Genomic DNA, 26,259 nt, shown 5'->3' with positions numbered 1-26,259 from the left:
AGCTCTCCCTAATTACAGTCCATCCTGAGCTACCCTCTGATTACCACAGTGGAATTTGGAAGCTTTTGTTAAATTAATTAATTTGTTTATTCACAATACATCACAATCCTTGCCCTTTCCCTCCTCTCTCTCACAATCTTGCCCACACCCTCCTTCCCTATTCCCCATATCTGCCCTCCCCTACTCCTCAGAAAAAGAGAGCTCCCACCACCAACAACCCACCCCAGCACATCAAGTTGCATCAGGATTGAGTCCATCCTCTTTCCTGCAGGAGGTAGCTCCTGCAGGGAGATGTGATCAAAAAGCAGGCAACACAGTCCATGTCAGAGACAGCCCCCATTCCCCTTACTAGAGAACCCATATGAAACCTGAGCTGCCCATTGGCTACATCTATGCGGAGGGCCTGGGTCTAGTCCATGCATGGTCCTTGGTTGGTGCGTCAATTGGAGGCGTATCTTAAAGAGCTTTCTCCAAGTGAAAAAACTGAGGTCCTCAGTGTTCAATGAGCTATCTGCCTGGAATCACTCAGTTAAAAAAAAAAGAAACTCCTAGAGCTATGACTGTAGCCACCAGGGTTGACAAAGCCTTTCTGGAAACAGATTTGAAAGCACTCATGAACTGAAATAGATCAAGTACAGTTATCTGAAAGGAATGGACAGAAATTATTTTTTCTACTCCATAGAAAAGGAACTATTCCAGTTAATCAGTGGTTTCACTACTCTGCAGGCTTTTTCACAGCAAAAAATCTTTATCCCCATCAATGATAGTGACAAGCATAATGTCAACAATAACAATACTTTCCACTCTTTGTTGAACTGTCCTTATCCAGCTAGATGTCAACAGGATAGACATCGGAATAGGAGAAGACAAGGAATAGGACAGGAGCCTTCCACAGGGGACCTCTGAAAGACTCTACCCACGACGGTATCAAAGGAGATACTGAGACTCAGAGCCAAACTTTGAGCAGAGTGCCAGAATCCTTATGGAAGAAGAGGAAGATAGAAAGACCTGAAGGGGTCAGGACCTCTACAAGAAGAACAACAGAGCCAAAATATCTGGGCCCAGAGGGGCCTACAGAGACTGATACTCCAACCAAGAACCATTCATGGAGAGGAACTAGACCCCTTGTTCTAAGGAAGCCCATTGACTGCTCAGTTTCCAAGTGGGTTCCCTAGTAAGGAGTACAGGGGCTGTCTCTGACATGAACTTGGTGACCAGCTCTTGGATCACCTCCCCTTGGGGGGTGGGGTCTTGCCAGGCCACAGAGGAAGATGATACAGCCAGCACTGATGAGACCTGATAAGCTAGAGTCAGATAGAAGGGGAGGAAGTCCTCCTCTATCAAGGGACTGGGGAAAGGGCATAGGAGGAGAAGAGGGAAGGTGGATGGGACTGGGAGGAGATGGGAGGGGACAGCAGAAGTGATACAAAGTGAATAAATTTTAGTAAATAAATACATGAATAAAATTAAATTTTAAGTAAATAAATAAATAGATAAATGCAGTGCTAATCCCAACAAACCAAAAAGGAAGGGAAATAACCCTAAACAGCATATCTCTGTACCCAGGCTGATAGCCAGCTGGAGCCAGATCTCATGTATAGAGTCCCAGACAAATTTCAGACTGAAAGAGTTGTGTGAACATGAAATTTGCAGGCAAATGGTGGGATCTAGAAAACATCATCCTGAGTGAGGGATCCCAGAAGCAGAAAGATACACAGGGTGTATACTCACTTATAAATGAATATTAGACATATACTATAGGATAATCATACTAAAAATCTGTACACCTTAAAAAGATAATCAAGAAGGAGGACCCTGGGTAAGATGCTCAATCTTCATTCAGAAATACAAACAGGACAGACATTGAAAGAGGGAGAAAACATGGAACAGGACAGGAGCCTACCACAGATTGGGCCTGAAAGCCTCTACCCAGCAGAGTATCAAAACATATGCTGAGACTCATAGCCAAACTTTGGGCAGAGTGCAGGGAATCTTATGAAAGAAGGGGGAGATAGAAAGACCTGGAGAGGAGGGGACAGGAGCACCACAGGAGAGCAACAGAACCAAAACATCTGGATAGAGGGGTTTTTTCTGAGACTGATACTCCAACCAAGGACTGTGCATGGAGATAACCTAAAACCCCTGCACAGATATAGTCCATGGCAGCTCAGTGTACAAGAAGATTCCCTAAGAAGGGGAACAGGGACCGTCTCTGACATGAACTCATGGGCTGGCTCTTTGATCTCCTCCCCCTGAGACGGGAGCAGCCTTTCCAGGCCACAGAGGAAGACAATGAAGCCAGTCCTGATGAGACCTGCTAAACTAAGGTCAGATGGAAGGAGTGGACTGGGGGAGGAGCATAGAAGAAGAGGAGGAAGGAGGAAGGGTGGGATTGGGAGGGGATGTGAGAGGGAACTACAGGTGGGATTCAAAGTGAATACTGTAATTAATAAAAATAAAATAAAAATTTTAAAAAGAGTTGTATGAATAATTAATCTAGTCTCACATACAGATGGCAACACTACCTTGCAAAAACCTGGACATAAGGTCATTCTTGCTGCTCAAATCCTAAGTCCTTAGGAGCCAATTCATTATTTTGGGGACAATAAAAATGGATGAAATAAGGGCATACATCTTTGGTAAGATCTTCTCAGTACCTTGAAGGGATGTTGTGGCAAACATGTGCAAGAAAGTATTTAAATCTTCTTCAGCCACCTGGGACACCTACCCACATGTTCATCCTCTGAAGCCAATAAACGCATTCCTGTTTGTGAAACTCTGAATGCTACTTTCTCTCTTCTACTCAAAAAAAAAAAAGTGACCTCTTCCTCTCCGTGGTGTACTTGCTTCCTCAGGCATCTTGAAAGAAAGCCAAATTGTAGTACAGAGATGTTGGGCCCGAACCATGTCCGACTCACTCAGCATGCCTAAGCTACAAGCCAAGCGGGTGTGACTCAAGACGAACTACAAGAAGTTTTATGAGGCATTCCCCAAGAATTTAAAGCTTGGAATCCATGAAGATTCTACCAACCGCCACTGCCCCTCTGAGCTCCTCCACCATTACACGGCTAAATGTGATGGCTCCCCTGTGAGAGTATGTGTGTCACATGAAGGAGACACAGAAGTCCATCTGCTTTATCACTGGTGAGAGCAACTCTGCCTTTGTGGAGCGTGTGCTGAGGCAGCGTTTTGAGGTGGTGCATATGACCGAGCCTATTGACAAGTATTAAGTGCTCAAGGAATTCAATGGGAAAAGCCTGGTCTCGGTGACTAAGCTGAGCCTGGAGCTACCAGAAGATGAGGAAGAGAAGAAGAAAAAGGAGAGCAAGGCAAAGTTTGAGAATCTCTGCAAGGTTATGAAGGAGATCTTGGAAAAGAAGGTTGAAAAGGTCACAATCTCTAATTGGCTTCTCTCTTCACCCTGCTTTGTTGTGACAAGCACCTTTGGCTGGACAGCCAACATGGAGTGGCTCATGAAGGCCCAGGCACTGCAAGACAACTGTACAATGGGCTACATGACAGCTAAAAAACACCTAGACAGCAATCCTGACCACCCTATTCTGGACACCTTGTAATAGAACGCTGAGACAGACCAAAATGGCCAAGCTGTCAAGGACCTGATGGTGCTGCTGTTTGAGACTGCTCTGCTCTCCTCTGGTTTCACACTGGAGGATCCCCAAAACCAATCCAACCTTATCTACCGCATGACTAAACTAGGCCTGGGCATTGATAAAGATGAAGTGAAGTGACAGCAGAGGAGCCCAGTGCTGCTGTTCCTGAGGAGAGTCCCCCACTTGAGGGTGATGAGGATGCCTCGAGCATGGAAGAAGTAGATTAAAGATCCTGTGCCCTCTGGATACTTTTCACTGTGGCTCCCTCAGCAGCCCTGACCTACCTGGCTCTCTGTACATGTCTTGAAGAATCTCTTATATCCTGTCCTTGTGCCTTAAGGCATCAAAATCCCCTCCCACAGGGTTGGCTATTGTGTATTGTGGTTTTTGTTTGTTTTATTTTGTTCTGAAATTAAAAGTATGCAAAATTAAAAAAGATTACCTGATTAATTCCTGCTTATCTCCAATTATCTGCTGACTTTTCACTATTTTTCAAAGGCCTCTACACACACCGAGTCTAAAGAGAATCTAGTCTAATATATCAATCAATGCATCTTTCTCAGCACTAATAAAATAGCTCATGCATGCATTTCTTTGAATGCCTTGTTTTAGTTGACATAGAATGTTACATGAAAAAAAAAATCAAAGCAGAGACTACAGTTGTTTGATTCATAGTTATCTCACTATGTGGCATTGAAAAGAAGTTGCAGTTAATAAACATCTATTATATGCCATCTAACCTTTATATCAACTCTGGGAAATAAATGTAATATCATAATTACAAGCATGAAAACCGTGACTCTTCAAAGCCTTTGCAAGGTGCAGCATATCTAAGAGCAATGTTCTTTGTGCTACCCTAAAACCGCCTCCCAAAGATACAGACCTTTGAGCGTCAGGTAGATTTCCCATGAATCCTAACAGATTTATCACAGCAAAAGGGTCTAGAAGTAGCCATTCTCAACATGTGGCTTGACCCCCAAATGAACTTTTCACAGGGGTCACGTGTCAGATATTTACATTACAATTCATAACAGTAGCAAAATTACAGTTATGAAGTAGCAGAGAAAATAATTTTATGGTTGCAGGGGTCACCACAACATGAGGAACTGTATTAAAGGGTTGCGGCATTAGGAAGGTTTAGAATCACTGGGCTGTTGGGAAGGCATTGTCAAATCTTACACATTTTAAGGCTATGAGCAATCTCTCCAGAAAATTTAGATGGACTTAGATGGGTCGTGAAAACTTTGATGTAGAACCCACACTGCCAACAAGTCCAACACCAATATCTGCTTTCTCTATGGGTCTCTTGTGAAAGAGCATCTAGGAGTTACTCCCCTCTTCTGGAAAATAAAGGTTACACATATTTGCCTTAGAAACATTTAAAATTTTGAGCAAATGTGCATCAAGTTCCAAGCACAAGGTCAGGTTTGTGATAGATATGAAAGAAGCAATAGGAATTTTTATGACTATCCACATTGCCCCCAATACTCCCCAGAAAACTTGACACTATAAATATGTTTATAATGAAAACCTATTTCCCACAGCCAGGTGACTTGCATGGACTCTTCAAAGGCTCAATCCCATCAGGATGGAAATTTCCAAGATCAAATTTAGCAGTAAGAATGCAGTTTGATACAGAATTAATCATAGCTGTGAACATAGACTTTTAACAGTAATCCTTGGGTAAAGATTTGACCTTGGCTTCATACCAAGCCTGGTTGAGAGAAGCCATTTCCTGCTATTCTGTTGCACGGGCCTCTTGACACCTCCTCTGGGTTTCCTCTTGCTTTCTCTGAACAGCTTTTTGTTTCCACTGGTTAATTTCTTCCCAGGTGTGTTCCTTGTTGGGAGGCCAGGGGATGATTACCAGCAACCCCTGGGACTGCCAGGGCCGGAAGAACCTTTCCAGAGGGTGCCTCTTAGAGGAAGGAAGAACAGATGTGGGGTCTGAACTGGACTGGTTTTGGTGCAGAGGACTTAGGTGTCCCTGACACCTGCTTTGGTGAGCAGGATCTATAAGCTATTACTGTCCAAAGATAACGTGTCACAGGAATGTTAGTGGACCCAGTCATCTTAGAAGACATTTTACCCATTGTATATCACCTGGATGAAGCGGTCTAGACACAAAGATCTCTTGAAACTAAAACAACGATCCAGGAGATGTGCTCCATATCCTCAAAAACTAAACATTCTTTTTTTCTCCTGGTTCATTGTTTCCCATATGTGGGTATGTGGTATACATTACATATGTGTGTGCACATGTTTGCATGTGTATGGGTGCAGGTGTGTACGGTATGCATGTGTGAGAAAGGAAGCACGTATATATGTGTGGAGACCAGAGGTTGATGTCAGGTGTCTTCCTCAACTGTTCTCCACCTTGTATGTTGAAGCAGGGTCTCTCGCTGGAAACCAGAGCTAACGGGTTGACCTAGTCTAGAGAGCCAGAATCCTGTCTCCACATCCTGTGCTCTGGGACTGCAAGTGGGCACTGAGCCATCCAGCCCTGCACATCTGGCACATCTGTGAGTCCTGGAAATCAGAATCATGGGTCCCATACTGGTATAGCAAGAACTTTATCCATTGCACCATCTCACCAGCTTCCCTCTTGGTGCATTTGTTTTTTAATTTGGCAAATGTCTTTTCAGTTATTATATATTAACTTCCTAATTGCATTTGCTCATAATCATCAATCCAAAATAAAACTATATTTTGTTTCCTGATAAGGCGATTAGAATGTCAAGATTAGTAATAATAATTTGAGGAGAAAAATGAAAATGGAAAATTTATGGGAAAGATAAATAAATCCATTTTCTAGTCCATGCTGGATGATGGCACTTCATTGTATAAACCTGCAGTCTACTCTCATGGCTTACAGAATAAAAATTTAGTTCCTACTATAGCCTAATCTGGCCCCACCAGCCTTTTACTTTTACCCACCAACCATTCACCTCCTTACTTATGGCAATAGGTTTCTGGAATGTGACAGCTTATTTCTGTCTCACAGATTTACAGAGCTGTGGACTCTTCCTAGAACACTCTCCTTCTCCTGTGTATGTGGATATTGTCTTTATCCACTCAAGACTCAGCTCCAAAGCCAACTCCGGAATGAGGCTTTCTTTAGCTACCTGATTGACCCTGCTCATAGTTTCTAATTTTTTCATGATATTTAATACTCTCTGTAATTATTATTCTTGTTTATTTTTTCCAAACTGCTAATGGCTGCATTTAAATATCTACATCTATCTATATAAATGCTTACATAGGGATGCTGAGATGAAACTACAAATGCATGCAAAATGGGCAGAAATGCTCGATATCCACAATTTGAAAATCAATTACATTCCACCAGATACAGTTTGCATTTCATAGACATGAATTAATTATTTCACTACTGGTTTTCTACAAGTTAAATTATATTTCTACAGTTTAAAAATTAAGTAGTAAATGATAAACAAAAGATTCATGCATCTACAGGGTCAAATAACCTCCAAAGACTCCAAATTCAAGGAAGTACAATCATTGATCTCTTCTGTCCATCCCCAAATCACCTGCAATTATCCCTGACTCTTGCTTCTTTATTTCATTCTTTTCTTAATCGGCTTGCTCTAGACTGCAAACTTCATAAAGAAGACTTTGCCTTCAGTATTCAGCAAGGTTACCCACAAAGCCTTAAGCATTCATTCTAGATATTTAAGAGTATTCGTTGGATGGAAGGGGTTGACCTACAGGACCAATAAGGGACAAGAGATGGCACACTTGCAACCAAAATATACAAATTAGAAAGTAACAAATCTACATCTTCCCTTTCTAGTTGGCAAAGTAATTAAATCTTCTATCAGAGTCTTCTAAGCACATAAAGTTGGAAGTGGGGTCTCAGGTTGCCAGTGGGAAGCTCAGCTCTGATACCCCATCTTTCTATAGGGAGATCTGTGAGTTCTTGAACCACCACCTGATTCGGAGTCAGAGCTTGCAAATAAGTAGAACTCATAGGCGATCTGGGTGGCAGAAGTGAAGAAGCCTAAGTTTGAAATGGCCAGAATTGGGGGGATTTTAGAATTCAGTGTGAGTTCTAGGTGGCTTGTAGGACCTCAGTTGCTCTGGCTTCTCCAAAAGCTCCAGTGTATTGGGCTGGAGTTGTTTGTGTCAGCCTTTCATATCTTCATGCTACAGCCTCCACTAGCCCTATTCCTCCCACAAGCACATTAGGCCTAATACCTAGACTAAACTCATTTTCCTAAAACACTCAGTATGGTTCTGTTTCTTGACCAAATCACACCAAATGGACACAGAAGGGATTTCATGTACTCTCAGGATAAATGCCTTTCTCTTCTGTCCAAGCCATAACACAAAATTTTGTGTTATGGAAAGTAACTTGATAACGGGCAGGCAATGGTTCACAATCTTTGGTGAAGTAAGCCCACTTCTAAGAGTAGTGTGTTCCTAGGAAGCAACTCATTAACTTAGACATGGTCTCGATCCACATAAAAGGATGCTTGTGACGGCAAAACAAGTACAGACCAATAAATTCAACAGCAGGGAGACTTTTTAAAACTTAAGGTGTATTCAACAAATACAACATTTTGTAACTTTTTAAGTCATGTTTTCTTTAAAAAAAAATATATCTCATAACATGGTTAAAATCTTCACAATTAAAATTAACATTCAATAATCAAACCCTGTACTTAATATTTTTCCTAGTTAAATTAACAAATAAGGGGCTGGCAAGATGGCTAGGTAATTAAAAGCACTTGCTGATCCTCCAGAGGACTGGAGTTCAGTCCCCAGCAGCCACATCAGGAGACTTACCACCACTTGTAATTCCAGCTCCAGGGAATCCAATATCCTCTTTCTCCAATGCCTCTTGCCTCCATATGCACTCCCACATCCTTACCCAAACACAAACAGATGCACACACAAACACATAAATCTTTTTAAAAAGAAAACCTTCAGAAAACCAAAATAATCACTCTGCTATGCATTACATTATTTCTTTGACTTTAGGCATGTCAGTTAACTTTTGAACATTCATTTGCACAATTGTCATAGGGGGAGCATAATGCTTTGCCATGACTTTCCTAAAGGACCAAGAGAGATAAATTCTTACTACACAGTGGGAAGCACCTTGAAAACTACGTTCTCAGCAGTATCATTGAGGGCTTTATGGTAAGCAATTAGAAGCAAATCCTCCAGAGCAAGCTGCTAGGCTTCACATTCTGGCTTTGCCACTTACTAACAGCCTTTTCTTAGGAGCTCACTTTCTTTTCTGAGCCTTTGTACTATTTTATGCTATTATTATAAAATGAGAAGCAAATTAGATAACTAATGTGACATGTTTAAGAAAGTATGCAGGACTTCGTAAGGATTAAATTAATGGCGTGCCTTCCTTCAAATCTCTCAATATATTTAGTTCTACAATTCATTATTGGTTTTGGGCCAGAGTGCTACTGACAGACCCTTTATTCTCAAAGAAGCTTACCAAGGACTGGAAAAATGATTCAGCTGTTACAAGCTCTTGCTGCTCTTACAAAGAGCTCAAGTTTGGTTCCCAGCACCCACATCAGTCAGCTCACAACTGCCTCTGACTCCAGTTCCAGGGGATCAGAAGCCTTCTTCTGCAATTTGTGGGCACCTTCCCTCACACTTGTACATACTCACATACAGACACAAACACATACATTTCATTAAGGACAAAATCTCTCTTTTTCTTTTCACCAAAAAGGAGCCATTACAGAAAGCCACAACATGTCAAAATGCAGAAGGCAACAGCTGGATCTACAAAACAACTTCTAAACCCAAAGCTCTGGGAACACTATGGAAGAGAGGGTAGAAAGATTATAAGGACCTGAGTACCAGGGAATCTGCTGTAGATTATGTCTCCAAGAAACAACAGGGAATTCTACACCTGCAAAGCTCAGACAGCGTAGCTGCCTAAACAAGATCTGAACAATTGCAACACTGACGGGCATGCTAAGGTGGAAGGAGAGACTCTCACAGGTCTCATCCCTAGACAACGAAGCACAGACAAGTGACTATGGCTGAAGGAGTGAGGGTTGGTGTCTCCCAGGGTTAGCTCTGTAATCGGCTATAGAGGACAGGCCTGAAACCGTATGCACACAAAGACACTCTCAGCAGATTATAATAATTATATATGTATATATGCCTAATTTATGCTTACATATGTAACACTAGTAACCTAAAAGAAGCTATCAATCTGAGAAATAATGTTAGATAGGAAAATGTTAGATAGAAATAACCTGGGAGGGGTTGGAGGAAGAACAGGGAAAAGGGAAAGCGATGTAATTATACTTTAATTTTTTAAAGGAAAAAAATAATTCTTTTTTTAAGAGACTTTTAAAAAGTGGGCTTACTACAATAAACGAAAAAGGATCTATAAATGATCATAATGATACAGTGAAAGGATTAACTCTTCCATCAAACAAGCTGATGCCAAGCACAGAGGGGGAAAATACATGTGAAGACTTGATACCCGGTATGAGGGAAAGTGTGTCCCTTTGATGAGAAATCTCTGACTCGACCAGATCCTATGTCTTGTTCATCATCATTTACTTAACACTGATGTCCATAAAAAGGAAGAGATTCTTAAATATGGAGTTTTCTCTGTTGTGTATGTTGATAGCAAAACAAACTCACCAGCACAAGAAATCCTCCCCTTTTAGCCTCCCAAATCACTGGGACTATAACATGTAGCAGCACACATGGCTTACAAATATAAATTTGAATGTTAATATTTGCATCTTGACTATATTATATCAATATTCTACAGTAGGTATTATCATCAACCAATGAAAAATTACCTCCCTAAAGACACAGAGCTTTTAAAAAGTAGAAAAATAGAGATAGGAAGGGACATGGTATTAGCTCCTCCTAGAACCCTCTCATTAGACTATGAATCATTTTTTAATGTTTAATTTCATTGCATTATCCCTGTTCTCTATATCATAAGATCTTTGTCCCCTAGACCTCTAGGAGAAACTCTTAAGTAATGTCTCTGTACTATCCCATGTCTCCTATGGAGCCTACCTACTAGGAAGCCTCTATAAATCAATGCCAAGTGAATAAAGAAATGCATACATGCCCAAGTCAGGAGGAAAGGCAGAGAAATTGTCTCCTACTAAAGGTTACGTTTAACAAAGACAAAGGCCTGAGAGCAAGCAGTGAAAACAGTTACCATTCAGCTTTCAGGAAACTGTCTTTGTCTTCTGAACAAGCATCGTTTCAACTTCATTCAACAGTACAACACTAGGGCACATTAGGTGGTGAATTTCATGCCAAAGAAATGATCAGGATGCATGGGCTATTGTTCAGATTAAACACGGCCTGCCAGAATTAAAACACCATGGGCTGTATGCAGAACTCCTTGGTTTTAATTAGAAGAACCCAGTTTAATAGGCAAGATAAAATGTATTCAGCAGGTTCCTAGGAGTGACAAATATAATTAGGCCATAATACAGTGTGGCTAGTCTGCACCCATTTGTGGAAATTGCAAGCTGATCAATTACAACTGCCCAAGTTAATTCCTTAAAGCCTCATTTGGTGAATTGAAACAGGTAGTTCTCATCATGTTAGCCTTAGGGAGCAATTCATCTTACCAGATCCTGACAGAAAGGGAACTAACATTTCTTACCAGCTGATTATACATGAGCCGAAGTATGAGCATGAGGGTACAGCTACCTCTCTCCCTTCTCCCAGGCACCATATTTCTCCTAGTGTTTTACAGACATGCAAACTAAATCTTAAATGAAATGCTTTCTTCTGACACGGCAAAGTTGGATTCAAACCTGTAGTTCTCTAATTTCCAAGATTCTGCTGTCAGGAGCAAGTGAGAGGCAGGCCTGCATGGGGACAGGGCTTTGATGCTATGTTTAATCCCATCAATATGGTTAATCACAGATCCACCTACATTGTACATAGGAAATGAAAAGTAAGTGAGACTCCAGAATGAACAGTCAGAAGGGCTGTCAGAAGCCAACTCAACGTGTGTTTTGGTCGTTTCTGAAGTATCAGAAATGAGTATCATGTAAACACCAAGAGTGCCATACCAGGCCAAAGCCAAGATGGGATCTGTGAAACATGTGTGAGTATTGCAGATTTTCACTATATCTCTCAGATCTCTAGAACAAACAAGCCTGGTCTGGAGCAGAAGATATCTAGGAAATGAGAAGAGCCCAGGCACTCACACACTAAGCACAGGCAAACGTTACCTCCTCTCACCTCACAGCGCCACAATCCGAGTGCGATGAAGAAGCCGCTGTCCAGCCCTATAACTTGCTAATAGTGAGAGGCAGGCCCTTCCTGACTAGAACAGCAAGATGTTCTTATACACACTGCTCTGGGTCATTACATGCACTCCATAATGCAAATTCATGGCTTAATGAAAGTAAATCTGATACCCAAAAGAACTTTCCACCGTTGAAAATAAGTGAAGACAAAGCAGAAAAACTGTATGCTATTAGATCCATAATCACACAGAGAGACAAACAAGTCTCTCTAGGTGCTTCCTGCATCCACAGTCCTTGGTAAGTCCTCGACGGACGGGATCTGCTACGTGGATAACAAGAACTGCACAGAAATTTGAACTAAATCTGGTTGTTTACAGTAAAATTCACATTTTGGAACTATTTTCCTCTGAACAATATAGTGAAGCATTATAGTAATGATGTTTTAAGAGAATAATAGATTGAATCATTAAGTTAATATTGAAGAAGTAATAGTAAATGAGCATGTAGTTTTATTATTTAAACATATTATCCTGTTCAATAGAAATAGCCTATTAGCAATATGATTGTAAAATTACCTAACCCTAACCCTGAGCACTATTGACCTGCACCTGGGTTTTCTGAAAGGCTGGAAACTGCAGAGCTTATACTTTCCAGGCTGGATTGAAGAAGATACATGGCGGGCCTAGACTTTTCAGACTTGGAAGAAAAAAAAATACTTTTTGAATGGTAATTAGGTGTGTCCAAAGGACACAAAAATTAGCTAGATGGGATACAGGTTGCTAAAAGAAAACATCCATGACAATGAGAGCCTTAGAAGGAATAGTAGATACTGTGAATTAGAGTGCACTGACTCAGCTCTATCATGAACCATAATGAAGGTCTAAAAACAGAACAAGAAAGTTTAAAAGTTGAAGCAGTTGTTGATGCAACTTTGTCTTCTTCAAAATGATTATTGAGAATTAGTCACCATGCCCCTTTTCCAATAGAAACTGTATGTCATAGCAAATGCTCTCCCTTGTGATGGAGATATTGGTTTTATGGGAGAATCTCAAGAAATAAAGGTGGAAGGTTAGAATCACAAAGTCATCTTCAAAGGAGATCCTTGTTAGAAGCCTACAGGACAGTCTGGTGGCACATAAGGTAAATAACAAACTCCAGGCTGAGGGAACAACTAAGAATATGTCCAAAAAGAGGCAGTGCAGACAGGGCCTACGGATGGACTTAACGGGGCAAAAGAGGGATGCAGAAGAAGAACCTCTCATTTAGAGAATTATGCAAGGAAGTCTACAAAAGCATGACAAATCATCTTATTGGTGGGAACTGTCATCCACTAAGCCAGAATCCACACAAAACTTAACAATGGTCGAGGAAGATGAATCACTGGGTATTGATGTTTGCTTGCAAGCATGACATCCTGACTTCAAGCCCTAGAACCACTCGAAGGTAAAAAGAGAGTACCGAATCGAGTAAGTTGTCTTCTGACCTCATATGTCAGCAAGAGCATACACACACTCATTCAATCAAAATAGCTTTTAGGTTGCACAATGTTAAATCTATCCTTAGAAAATCTCCTTGGTGAAGTTGCAAAGGTTGAAGAGACGACTCAATAGTCAAGGGCACTTTCTGTGCTTGCAGAGAACCCAAAGTCTGTTCCAGCATCCACATGGTGACTCACAAACACTCTTATACCCTCTTTTGACTTCCACAAATATCAAGCCTGCATGTGGTATACAAACATACATACAGGTAAAACATACATATACATAAAATAAATAAAATTTTTAAAGTGGCTGGATACAAAATTAACTCAAAATAATCAGAAGCCCTCCTGTATACCAAAGACAAAAGGGCCCAGAAAGAAATCAGGGAAACAACACCCTTCATAATAGCCACTAATAACATAAAGTACCTTGAAGTGACTCTAACCAAGCAAGTGGAAGACTTGTTTGAAAAAAATTCAAGTCTCTGAAGAAAGAAATTGAAGAAGATATCAGAAGATGGAAAGATCTCCTGTGTTCATGGATCGGTAGGATTAACATAGTGAAAGTGGCCATTCTGCCGAAAGCAATCTACAGATTCAATGAAATTCCCATCAAAATACCAACAAAATTCTTTATAGACCTTGAAAAAAAAATTCTCAACTTCATATGGAGAAACAACAAAACCAGAATTTCCAAAACTATACTGTACAACAACAGATCATATGGACATATCTCCATCCCTGAACTCAAGCTGTACTACAGAGCAATAGTAATAAAAACTGATGATATTGGCATAGAAACAGAAAGGTGAATCAATGGAATCAAATAGAAGACCCAGAAATAAACCCATACTATGAATACTTAATTTTTAACAAAGAAGCCAAAACCATTCAATGGAAAAAGAGAAAATCTTCAACAAATGGTGCTGGTCCAACTGGATGTCTACATACAGAAAAAAGAAAATAGATCCATACTTTATACCTGGCACAAAGTCCGGTGGATCAAAGATCTCAACATAAAACCAAACACACTAAATCAGTTAGAAGAAAAAGTGGAGAATACCCTAGAACTCATTGGAAAAGGAGACAACTTCCTGAACAGAACACCAACAGCTCAGGCTCTAAGAGCAACAATCAATAAATGGGACTTCATGAAACTGAAAAGCTTCTGTAAAGCAAAAGACACTTTTGTCAGAACAAAACGACAGCCTACAGACTGGAAAAAGACCTTCACCAACCCTATATCTGACAGAGAGCTGATATCCAGAATATATAAAAAACTAAAGAAGTTAAAAAGCAACAAATCAAATAATCCAATTTAAAAAATGGGGTACAGAGGCGGGACCTGGGGCATCAACCCGCATGCAATCAGACATGCTCTTCTCTGGGTCCAAAGCGGCTGACCCTGAGTGCAGTGCTTAGCCTCGCATCCTGAGCATATCATTTTAGCTTTTGCTCTCTGTCACGAACAACTCCACATTTGGCTAAGGCCGAGGATCTGGCTTGCTTCCATGTATGTGGACCTATCTGCATTGCCCCCGTGGCACGCCTGGGTTGGCTACCCAGAGGCTATTTAAGCTGTAGGCTGGCTTTCCCCGGGGTCCGAGGATTGTTCAATGTTCCTGAATAAACTGCATTGAAAAAAAAAAAAATCCGCAAAAAAAAAAAAAAAAAAAAAAAAATGGGGTACAGAGCTAAACAGAGAATTCTCAATAGAGGAACATAGAATGGCAGAGAAACACTTAAAGAAATGCCCAATGTCCTTAGTCATCAAGAAAATGCAAATCAAAACAAAGCTGACATTTCACCTTACACCCATCAGAATGGCTAAGATCAAAAACTCAAGTGACAACAAATGCTGGAGAGGCTGTGGAGAAAGGGAAACCCTTCTCCACTGCTGGTGAGAATGTAAACTTGTACAACCATTTTGGAAATCAATCTGGTGCTTTCTCAAACAACTAGGAATAGTGCTTCCTCAAGATTCAGCTATACCACTCCTAGGTATATATCCAAAAGATGCTCAAGTACACAACAAGAACATTTTCTCAACCATGTTCGTAGCAACTTTATTTGTAATAGCCAGAACCTGGAAAGAACCCAGATGTCCCTCAATGGAAGAATAGTTAAGAAATTGTGGAACTTTTGCACAATGGAATACTACTCAGCAATTAAAAACAAGGAAATCATGAAATATGCAGGCAAACAGTAGGATCTAGAAAAGATCATCCTGAGTGAGGTATCCCTGAAGCAGAAAGACACACACAGTATTTACTCACTTTTAAGTGGGTACTAGACCTATAAGATAGGATAAGCATACTAAAATCCATACACCTAAATAAGATAAACAAGAAAGAGGAACTAAGGTAAGATGATCAATCCTCACTTCAAAAGACAAATGGGATGGACATTGGAAGTAGGAGAAAACAAGTAACAGGAAAGGAGCTATCACAAAGGGCCTCTGAAAGACTCTACCTAGCAATGTATCAAAGCAGATGCCGAGACTCATAACCAAACCATGGGCAGAGTGCAGGGAATCATATGAAAGAAGGGGGAGTTAGTGTGATTTGGAGAGGACAGGAGCTCCACAAGCACAAAATATATCTGAGCACAGGAGTCTTTTCTGAGACTGTTTCCCCAATCAAGGACCATGTATGGATGTAATCTAGAACCCCTGCTCAGATGTAGCCCATGGTAGCTCAGTATCCAAGTGGATACCCTAGTAAGGGGAACAGGGACTGTTTCTGACAAGAACTCAATGGCTGGCTCTTTGACCTCCCCCCACCCCAAGGGAGAAGCAGCCTTGCTAGGCCCCAGAGGAGGACATTGCAGCCAGTCCTGAAGAGACCTGATAAGCTAGGGTAGATGGAAGGGGAGGAGCACCTCCCTTACCAGTGGACTTAGAGAGGGGCACAGAGGAGATGAGGGAGGGAGGGTGGGATTTGGAGGGAATGAGGGAGAGGCCTACAGCTGGGATACAAAGTTAATAAACTATAACTAATATTAAAAAATAAAAAATTTAATTTAAAAAAATGAATGTAAAAAAAAGAAACAAATGTAAAGTGAAAGAAGGAAAGAAAAAAAATTTCTCAGGAAGCCACCCAGCACTTACATTTTTCAGTAAGCCTATCAGAATCAGTTCCCTGTGATTGTGAATACATACCTGTGAGAACAGTGAACAACTGCAGGCAATGTTGTACGTAGATGGCATGCTCTGAGGTGTGTCCACTCTGAAAGACCATGGAAACTAGTGTAATTATGAGAGAAACAGCAATCCTCTACCCCATCTTTGGCTCCCAAAAAGTCATATGGCCCATTCGGTAGTCACGTTACCATTGTTAACATTGACATAGCATTTATTACTATTTACTATTATTTATTTAATACTATTTATTACTATTAATAATTACTATTACTGATAGTGATACTGTTTATTACTATTACTCTTTACCTCCACTCCTCATTTTAACTGAAAACATTGATGTAGCCAGCTTGTGTTACAGAGCACCTGTCGTGCAGATGTGCATGGGAAGGTGTGGGGGACCATATGAGAGCATAGAGCAGAGAGCAGAGGTCATCTTGGGAGGTGGTTACTCTAAACAAAGCAGTGTCAACTTTGGGATAAACAAGAGTCATTGCATGGGGTTACAAGTCAGTCACACATAAGAACTTTGCTTTCATGGTAAAGACTAGCATAATGGCTACTGTGTATTGGATGAACACAAGGATACACCTGAGTGAGAAATCTGTTGCCATGTTTTGTTTAAAACTGGCTTCTTTTTTTTTACAGGTTCTCTATTAGAGACTAAGTGTCACAAAGGATGTTGTAGATATGAAGGCAGAAATTATGTCATCTTTCAAACTCTGTATACAAAAAAGGGTCCTGCCTGATTTGGATTATCCAACCACCGAAGCTGATGGGTAAGAAGTAGCTGGTTCCTGTTGAACTCCCTTGGGCAAATGAAGGAACAATGTGGTATTTCTTTCCTAAGACAGACTGTGGTGGTGGAAATTATAAATGGGGCCAGGAAATGGTCATTCACTCCAACCCATCTGCACCACGTTCAAAACAGCCAGTGCTTGCTGAAATAAACTTCTACATTCTAAACAGTCAGCTTAGCACTATTTATTCAGCAAATTTTATTAATCAACCTGTGTCAGAGATTGTGCCAGAGGTGTGGTTTCTTGTATATAGAAGTACTTAATAAATTCTGGTTGATAACAACAGCCCAACACAACGGGCTCCAAGAACTGCAAAGCAACAAAGACAAAGAACTGAAAATAACCTTTGTGAATATGATAGAGGTTCTAAAAGAGGAAATTAATAATACCATTAAAGAAATCTTTGGTGTGTTTGCTTCCTTCTGTTGTAGAGTTTTCAGGTGTGCTGCTGGGTTACTAGTATGGGATCTCTCCAATTTCTTAGCGCTATGACCTTTCCTCTTAGGACTGCTTTCATTGTGTACCCTAAGTTTGTGTATATTGTGCCTTTATTTTCATTGAATACTAGAAAGTCTTTAATTTCTTTCTTTATTTCTTCCCTGATCCAATGACATTAAATAGGGCACTTTTTCAGAAGATTGGGTACAGCTTTATCTCAAGACCCAGCTATACCTCTCCTGGGCATATACCCAAAAGATGCTACACTATACAAGGCCACTTGCTCAACTATATTCAGAGCAGCTTTATTCACAGTAGCCACAATCTAGAAACAACATAGATCCCCTCAACTGAAGAATGGATAAAGAAACTGTGGCACATTTACACAATTGAATCCTACTCAGCTATTTTTAAAAAAGAAATTATGAAATTTGCAGGCAAATGGATGAAACTAGAAAAGATTATTCTGAGTGAAATAATCCAGACCCAGAAAGACACATACGGTATTCGCTCACTTATAAGTAGATTTTAGCCAAATAATACAGGATAATCATACTACAAGGCACAGACTCAAAGAAGATAAGTAACACATAGGATCCAAAGAAGGATGCATAAATCTCACTCAGAAAGGAAGATAGAATAGACAGGAAGTAACTGAAGAGAGGGAACAAGGTAAGACTGGGAAAGGAAGAGAGATGGAGCCACAACAAGGATGTAAAGTGAATAAAAAATAATAAAAGAAATTTAAAAATTTTTTTAAATCTATGAAAACACAGAGTAGAAGAAAATAAATAAAACAATTTAAGTCCTGAAAGTGGAAATAGAATCAATAATGAAAACCCAAACTGAGAAAAATCTGAAAATTTAAGAAATCTAACAAGAACCTCAGAGGCAAGCCTCACCGCAGAATATAAGAAACGGAAGAGTGAAACTTTGGCACTGAAGACACGATAGAAGAAAATGAGAAAATGGATAACTTAAAGAAAATGTTAAATCTAAAAAAAAAAAAAAAATCCTGACACAAAACATCCAGAAAATCTTGAACACTAGGAAAAGACCAAATCTTTTTTTTTTTTTTTTTGTCATGTTTGGCTGTCATCTCTTAGAGATCTCCTCTTTTCTGAAAAGAAAATAGGAGAAGAAATGTCGGTGGGAGGGAAGGAGAGGAGTGGAGGGAAAAGAAACTATGGTCAGGATGTATTGTATGAAAAAAGAGTCTATTTTCAATTAAGTAATAATAATTATTTAATAGAATAATTACTTACATAATTATTTAAAAGAATAGTAGGAATAGAGGAAGAAGAAGAAGCACAGCTCAAAGTCACAGAAAATATTTTCAACAAAATCATAGAAAAGAAGTCTTTAAACAAAAGACAGAAATGCCTACCAGGATATAAAAAGTATATAGAACACAAAATAGAGAAGAAAAGAAGAGTCCCCTCATCACAAAATAATCGAAACACTAAACATACAGAACAAAGAAAATCTTTGAAAAATTGTAAGGGAAAAAGAATAAGTAACATATGAAGGCATATTTATTAGAATCAGACCTGACTTCTCAATGTAGCCTCTCAGAGCCAGAACTGCCTGGGCAGATTTTCTACAAACTGTAGAGACCACAGATACCAGCCCATATTACTATACCCAGAAATCCTTTAAATCACAATAGATCGAGAAAATAAGACATCTCATGGCAAAACCAAGTTTAAGCAATATTTATCTACAAATCCAGCCTTACAGGGGTGCTATCCAGCTTAAAGAGGATAACCCCACCCAAAGAAAACACAGTGAATAATTAATCACAAACCAGAAAATGAAAGAAAACAGACACACATATACACACACACCACAAAAAAAGAGGAACCAATAAGCATTGCCCATTGATACCTTTCAACATGACTGGTTTAATTCTCTAAGAAAAACACACAGACTCAAAAAATAAATGTGAAAACACGATCCATCCATCTGCTGAATTCAACAAATGCTCCTTACCATCAAAGATAAACAATACCTTATGGTGAAAAGATGGGAAAAGACATTCTAAGCAAATGGACATAAGAAGCAAGCCGGTATAGCCATTTTAATATCAGACAAAATAAACTTAAAGCCAAAACTAATCAAAAGAGATATGGAAGGACACTACATACTCATCAAAGGAAAAATTCACCAAGAGGACATTGCAATTCTTAGCATCTATGGACCAAACACACTGGAACCCAAGTTTTTGAAAGAAATTCTGCTATACTTTAAAATCACATTTTGATCCTCAACACACTGATAGTGAGAGATTTTAATACCCCATTCTTGCCAACAAGCAGGTCATCCAGACAAAAAACTAAACAGAAAAATCCTGCAGCTAACTGATGTTATAACCAAATGGACCTAACATATATTTACAGAAGATTTTACCCAAAGACAAAAGACATACATTCTTTTTAAGAACCTCATGCAACTTTTTCCAGAACTGACCACATACTCAGACACATGGCAAGTCTCAAGAAAACACAAAAAAGTTGAAATAACACACTGCATCTTATCTCAACATGAGAAATTAAAGCTGGATGTCAAAAACAGAAACAACAGAAAGCTTACAAACTCATGGAAACTGAACAACTCACTATTGAATGAAAAGTTGGTCATAGAAATTTGGGTTGAAATTAAAGGCAGTTCTAAGAGACAATTTCATAACACTGAGTACCTACAATAAAAAATTGGAGAGGCCATTGTCACATGGCCCAAGCAGGCAGAGCACTTCCCCAGGATGACCCCTGCCCAGTGCTATAGGACCCAGGTGGGCAGACCATGCTGAGATGGCCCTACCCAGCCTCACATGCCCTAGGCAGGCAGACCAAGCATGAGACAACCCCCTAGTCCAGGGCTACTTAGCCCAGTGGGCAGAGCAACCCTCAGATGACATCCAATCCTATATTATATGGCTCGGGCAGGCATAGCAATCCTGAAATGAGCCCCAGCAACACAGGCCCAAGCCAACAGACCATGCTCTAGACAACCCCTGCCCAATGTCACACAGCATTGGCAGGCATAGCACTTCTGAGATGACCCCAGATACCCAGAGGCCCCAAGCCCCACTAAGATGAGCAAGTAAGTGGTGAAGAGACAGAGGAGAAAGCGAAGCAGAAGGATGTATGTACAATGAAGACAGGCAGAACTGGAGACTCAAGGGTAACGAGGAGCAGCTTGATGTAAGTTGCTGGCAATGGCACCTGAAGCTTTGGTGAGGTTCTGGCCAATGTTGAGGTACATGGCCCTGAAGTAGCAGGGGATATGTTACCAAAGGGAAGGAGGATGTCCCTGGTCTGGGTTGCTGCCTCGGCCACATTCATGTCTGAGGGCTGTACAGAACTGGCCCCATTCCTCACGTGGGCAGCTTGGGAGAGCTGTCTGCACCTCTCACCCAGCTGCAGCATTCAGGAGAGCTGCCTTGTAGCTCATCTAGACACACAGAAGAGCTGGTCCCAGTGATGGGAACGCCAGTGAGCAGGTCCTGAGGGCATAAGCACAGGAAAGCTGGTTCTGCCACTTGTCTGCCTTGTGATGGCAATGGAGAGAGAGAGATGGCCTCCCCTACCCTTGCCCCTTGTGGCATGTGGGAAAACTGGCCCAGTCTCTCACTGGCTGCAACACTCAGTGTAGGGATTCCTCAGAAAAATGGGAATCAGTCTACCTCAAAATCTATCTATACCACTCTTGAGCCTATAACTAGAGAATAATTTCTCTTACCATGGAGACACTTGCTCTACCATGTTTATTGCTACTCTATTCATAAAAAAACAGAACTTGGAAACAACCTAGATGTCCCAGAACAGTTAAATGGATAAAGAAAATGTAGTACACTTACAAAATGAGGCATTCTCAGCCATTAAAAAATGAAATCATGACATTCACAGGCAAATGGATAGAATCAGAAAAAAAAAAATCACCCTGAGTGAGATAACCCAGATCCCAAAAGATAAATATGGTATGTATTCACTTATATAAAGATATTAGCTATTAAGGTGATGATAACCAATACATAGAACCACAGAGTTTATTAATAAAATAAGTGACTGATAGTTATCCCTAGGAAAGGAAAATAGAATATATGTTTGTGGATGATTGGGGGAGTACTAGTATGGGAGGATCAAGTTGGAAGGAAAGGGAAGAGGAGAACAAGGGAGGGAATGTGGGGAGAAAGTTAAAATTAAGGGCTATTTGAAGATTAATATGGAAACCTAATACAGTAGAATTTTCCTAAAGATATATAAAGGTGATCTAAATAAAATTGTCAAATAATAAAGAGACAGATCCCCAACTGGCCATCTCTTGTCACCAAATGAATCTTCTAGTACTGGGACTGAATTACACCTAATTGAGTTGATGGCCAAAGTTGTCCTATGAGAACCCCCAAACAGCCCAGGCTATTGACAAGACTATAGGTTGCTCTGCACAAACTGACAGCAAGGTCCCATTGCTGAAGACAGCACCTGCACAGTTCATTGAACATGGAGAAGTTGAGCTGGTACCTACGTAGCGCCTTCACCCCTATGTGCTAGTGTCTTTAGTACAATCAGGTAGTCTGCATATTACTTAAGAAAAATATAAACACCAACCCAGCCACAAACCCTGTGATCAACCACGGTATTCTGCCTATAAGATATGTTAGGGCAATAAACAACCAGCATCTGATTTGACTTAAGATCCACTACACAAGATGGAACTCATACTTGCCACTGCTCAGGTGACCAACAACCTAAGACTAGATAGCCCAGAGTAAAACCAAATACAATTGTTCTTTAAAAAAAAAAAAAGACTATGGGGTCACCCTATCTGAGACTCCTAGTAGTGGGGGATATACAACCTGAAGTGACTGCCACCTGTAGCCTAGCAGGACTTCCAGTGGAGGGAAAAGGACAACAACCTACCCATAAAACCTTTGACCCAAAATTTGTCCTACCAACAGTATGTGCAGGGACAAAGATGGAGCAAAGATTGAGGGAATGGCCAACCAAAGACTGGCCCTACCTGAGACCCATCCCTTGGGAGAGAACCAATCCCTGACATTATTAATCTTACTCTGCTATGATTACAGACAAGAGCCTACCGTAACTCCTCTGAGAGGCTTCACCCAGCAGCTGATGGAAACAGATGCAGAGATCCACAGTCCAACATTAGACAGAGTTTGAAAAATCATATGGAAGAGTTGAGGTAACCATTGAGGGAGTCGGAGAGATCAAGGACTCCACAAGAAGACCTACAAAGTCAACTGTCCTAGGCAAATGGGAGCTCCCAGAGACTGAATCACCAAACAAAGAGCATGCATGGACTGGTCTTATGCCTTCTCTATACACAGCTTGGTCTTCATGTGGATTCCCCAACACCTGGAGCAGGCACCCTCTCTGACTCAAATGCCTCCCTTCGGAACCCATTCCTCTAACTGGGCTGTCTTGACTGGCCTCGGTGGGAAAGGATACACTTAGTTCAGCAGCAACTTAGTATGCTTGGTACCCATGGGGGACCTCCCTGTTTTCTGAGAAGGAGAGGCAAGAATGAGGGGGTATTGGAAGGGGGTGAGTACTGGGAGGAGAAAAGGAGGCTGCAATCAGGATGTAAAATGAATAAATAAGACTGTTTCTGACATGAACTCAGTGGCTGACTCTTTGATCACCTCCCCCTGAGGGGGGAGCAGCCTTACCAGGCCACAGAGAAAGACAATGAAGCCAGTCCTGATGAGACCTGATAGGTTAGGGTCAGATGGAAGGGGAGGAGGACCTCCCCTATCAGTGGACTTGGAGAGAGGCATGGGAGGAGATGAGGGTGGGATTGGAAGAGAATGATGGAAGGGGTTACAGCTGGGATACAAAGTGAATAAACTGTAATTAATATAAAAAATAAAATAAATTGATCTTATCTGACATTGAAAAAGATAAAATCATTAACAATTCCAAAAAATGAATAAATAAATAAATAAATGTAAAAAAATTAAGTAACAATAAAATGCAGTGATATCCTGATAAAATCATAGATCAGTGCCTTGCTCAGCCATCATTAGAGATGCTTTCACTTGCAACAGATAAGCACAAATACAGAAATAGCCAGATACTGAACAGAGAGTAAGAGAGCTTGGAACACTCAGCCCTAAATGGGATGTCTCCATAAAATCCTCCCACTTGGAGCTCAGAGAACCCCAGCAGAAGAGGAGGTGGAAAGAGTATAGAAGCCAAAGAGGATGCCTTCAAAAAAAAAAAAAACCCATGGTCAAAGCTCATTTAAACTCACAGAGACTTGAAGAGCAGGCACAGAGCCTACACAGGTCATCTTTGTATATTATGGCTTCAAGTTTAGTGTTTTTATGGGATTCCTGAGTGTGCAAACAAGTGGGTCTCTGATTCTTGGGCCTTTTCTTGGGCTCATTTCATTTTCTTGTTTTGTCCAATCCCAATGTGTTAGTTTTTGTTTTATCTTATATTTGAATACATTTTACTTTATTAGTGAAAAAAGGAATGTGAACGGGGTGGAGTTTTATTCTGACATAGAGAAAAATGAAATTATGTTGATTGCAAGAAAACTGAAGTTTATATTTTAAGAGAAATCAGACTCAGAAAAACAAATATTGCATTATTTATATTATTTGTAAATTCTAGAAATATAGGCACATAAAATCATATATATGTGTCTGTATAGATATATAGTCTATGTGTCTATATAATGTCATACATATGTGTATGTATACACACACACACATATGTATATATGAAAGTGGGAGCAAGACTGGGAAATTAACAACAAGACTGTTGAATTAACAGGAATAGGAGGAGGAGAAGAAAAGGATGTAAAGGTTAAATATGGTCCCAGTATATAATACTCTTATATGAAAAGGTCCTTTGAATGTTAAACAATGACTTACAATGTGACCTACCAATTCTACTTCTGGTTTCTACCCAAAAGAAATTAAAACATGTATGCAGAAAGAAAGAAATGGGAAAAGCATGTATGTGTGCTTGTGACAAGATCATTCAAATATCTCAAATAAAAAAAGCAAGAGTCAAAAAATAAAAATAAATAAAAAATAAAAAAGCAAGAGTCAACAATAATAGCACAATTTTTCTATGGGTTTGTTTTTCTGACTGCTTGGAATATCACTCTCTCTTGAATTGTGCAATTCCCTCAACCTTGTAAATATTCAGGAAGGCATATCAAAAACTCACACATGCTGGGAATATCACCCAAGCTCAGAGCACTTACCTGGAATGTACAAAGCCTTGAGTTGGATTCACAACACAACTACCAAGAAGACTTTCCGGTTACTGGTGTTGTTTTATATCTATCTGCCCTCAGTCTCTGCTCTGGTCCCTCAAAACTCTTTTGCCTTTGATAGGAAGCAGTGGTGGTGGCTGCAGCAGATCCTTGATCTGCTTTAAAATGTTGGCTTGGTGGTTTTCCTGGAATTTCTCAGACTATCTTTGGCAAATTGACTTTCACCAACTACGTGTTCAGTTGATTTTTTTTTTTTTTTTTTTTTTTTGGTGGACTGCTTTTCAACAGATTGGCTTTCAGTAAACTGAGAGCGACTAAACAGCTCCCACTCTCCTCGTGTGTGCTTTCCCTTCTCTGAGCTTCAGTTTCCATAATGGAAACATGAGTCCATTGACAGTCATGTATCCTGTTCATGTGAAGCTTCCCGTAGGCTCCAGGCTTTGAGCCTGACCTTTGTCTGTTTGGATTTCTTGGCTGCTGGCTCACGTGAAGAAGAGTGTAAGCCAGACAGTATGAATTTTTTGTAGACTAGTGGTTACCACCTTTTCTTCCCCAAAACCAGATCATTTCTTTAAAGTTATCCAGAAGGGTAATATGCGAATATGCATGCATATGCACACACACATACATGCATACATACATACATATGTGTGTGAGAGAGACAGACAGACAGACATGGGAGACATGGAGCCCTCCCAAACTGCTTGGCAGACATTCCTTGTAGCGCCTTCCAAGTGCTTCAGCATCAACGGGCATTCTACATATCACAGTCCAAAGGAAATAATTTTTAAATGACAGAATATCAGCTACCCCTTAAAATGTGAATAATTATAAATGAATCCCATCATTTGGTACGGGAATTTCCTTCTCCTATGTCCAAATGGCTCTTTTCAATTTGACCATGGAAAGTGAATAGATTTCTATGTTAAACAGACATCAGATCAAATTCCCCTTCTGTTTCTTCCCTTTAATGTAACATTGGGCTGTCTGTTGACCTTTCTGAACTTCAGTGTTCTCATCGCTAATGAATGTATGAAAACATCTATGTTCGCAGATTGCTATGATGATCAATCAAGCTAATATATGTAAATTATTTTAACATCTGTAAGGACATGACATGCTTTCCTTCCTTCTTTGCCTCCTGCCTCTACTCTGCAATACATGGGACCTAAAGGTTTCAGTGTGATGTGTCTAGCCTTCCAAAGAGCTACCAATGCTGAAAATAATCTGTGACCACAGGCTCAAATAAAGTTCACATTGATCAGTCACTAAGAACCCACATAGAAAGCATATACCA

The 26,259-nt window shown here is 40.3% G+C and overlaps 1 pseudogene; it reads left to right on the top strand.

Annotated features, from left to right (window-relative positions):
• Positions 1–3,838, top strand: part of LOC110557527 (heat shock protein HSP 90-beta-like) — a 29,998-nt pseudogene extending 26,160 nt beyond the window's left edge.
• The last annotated feature ends 22,421 nt before the right edge of the window (positions 3,839–26,259 follow it).

This window comes from Meriones unguiculatus, chromosome 8 (assembly GCF_030254825.1).
Source record: "Meriones unguiculatus strain TT.TT164.6M chromosome 8, Bangor_MerUng_6.1, whole genome shotgun sequence".
NCBI classification, from domain to species: Eukaryota; Metazoa; Chordata; class Mammalia; order Rodentia; family Muridae; genus Meriones; species Meriones unguiculatus.
This window is presented reverse-complemented; position numbering and strand designations above follow the sequence as displayed.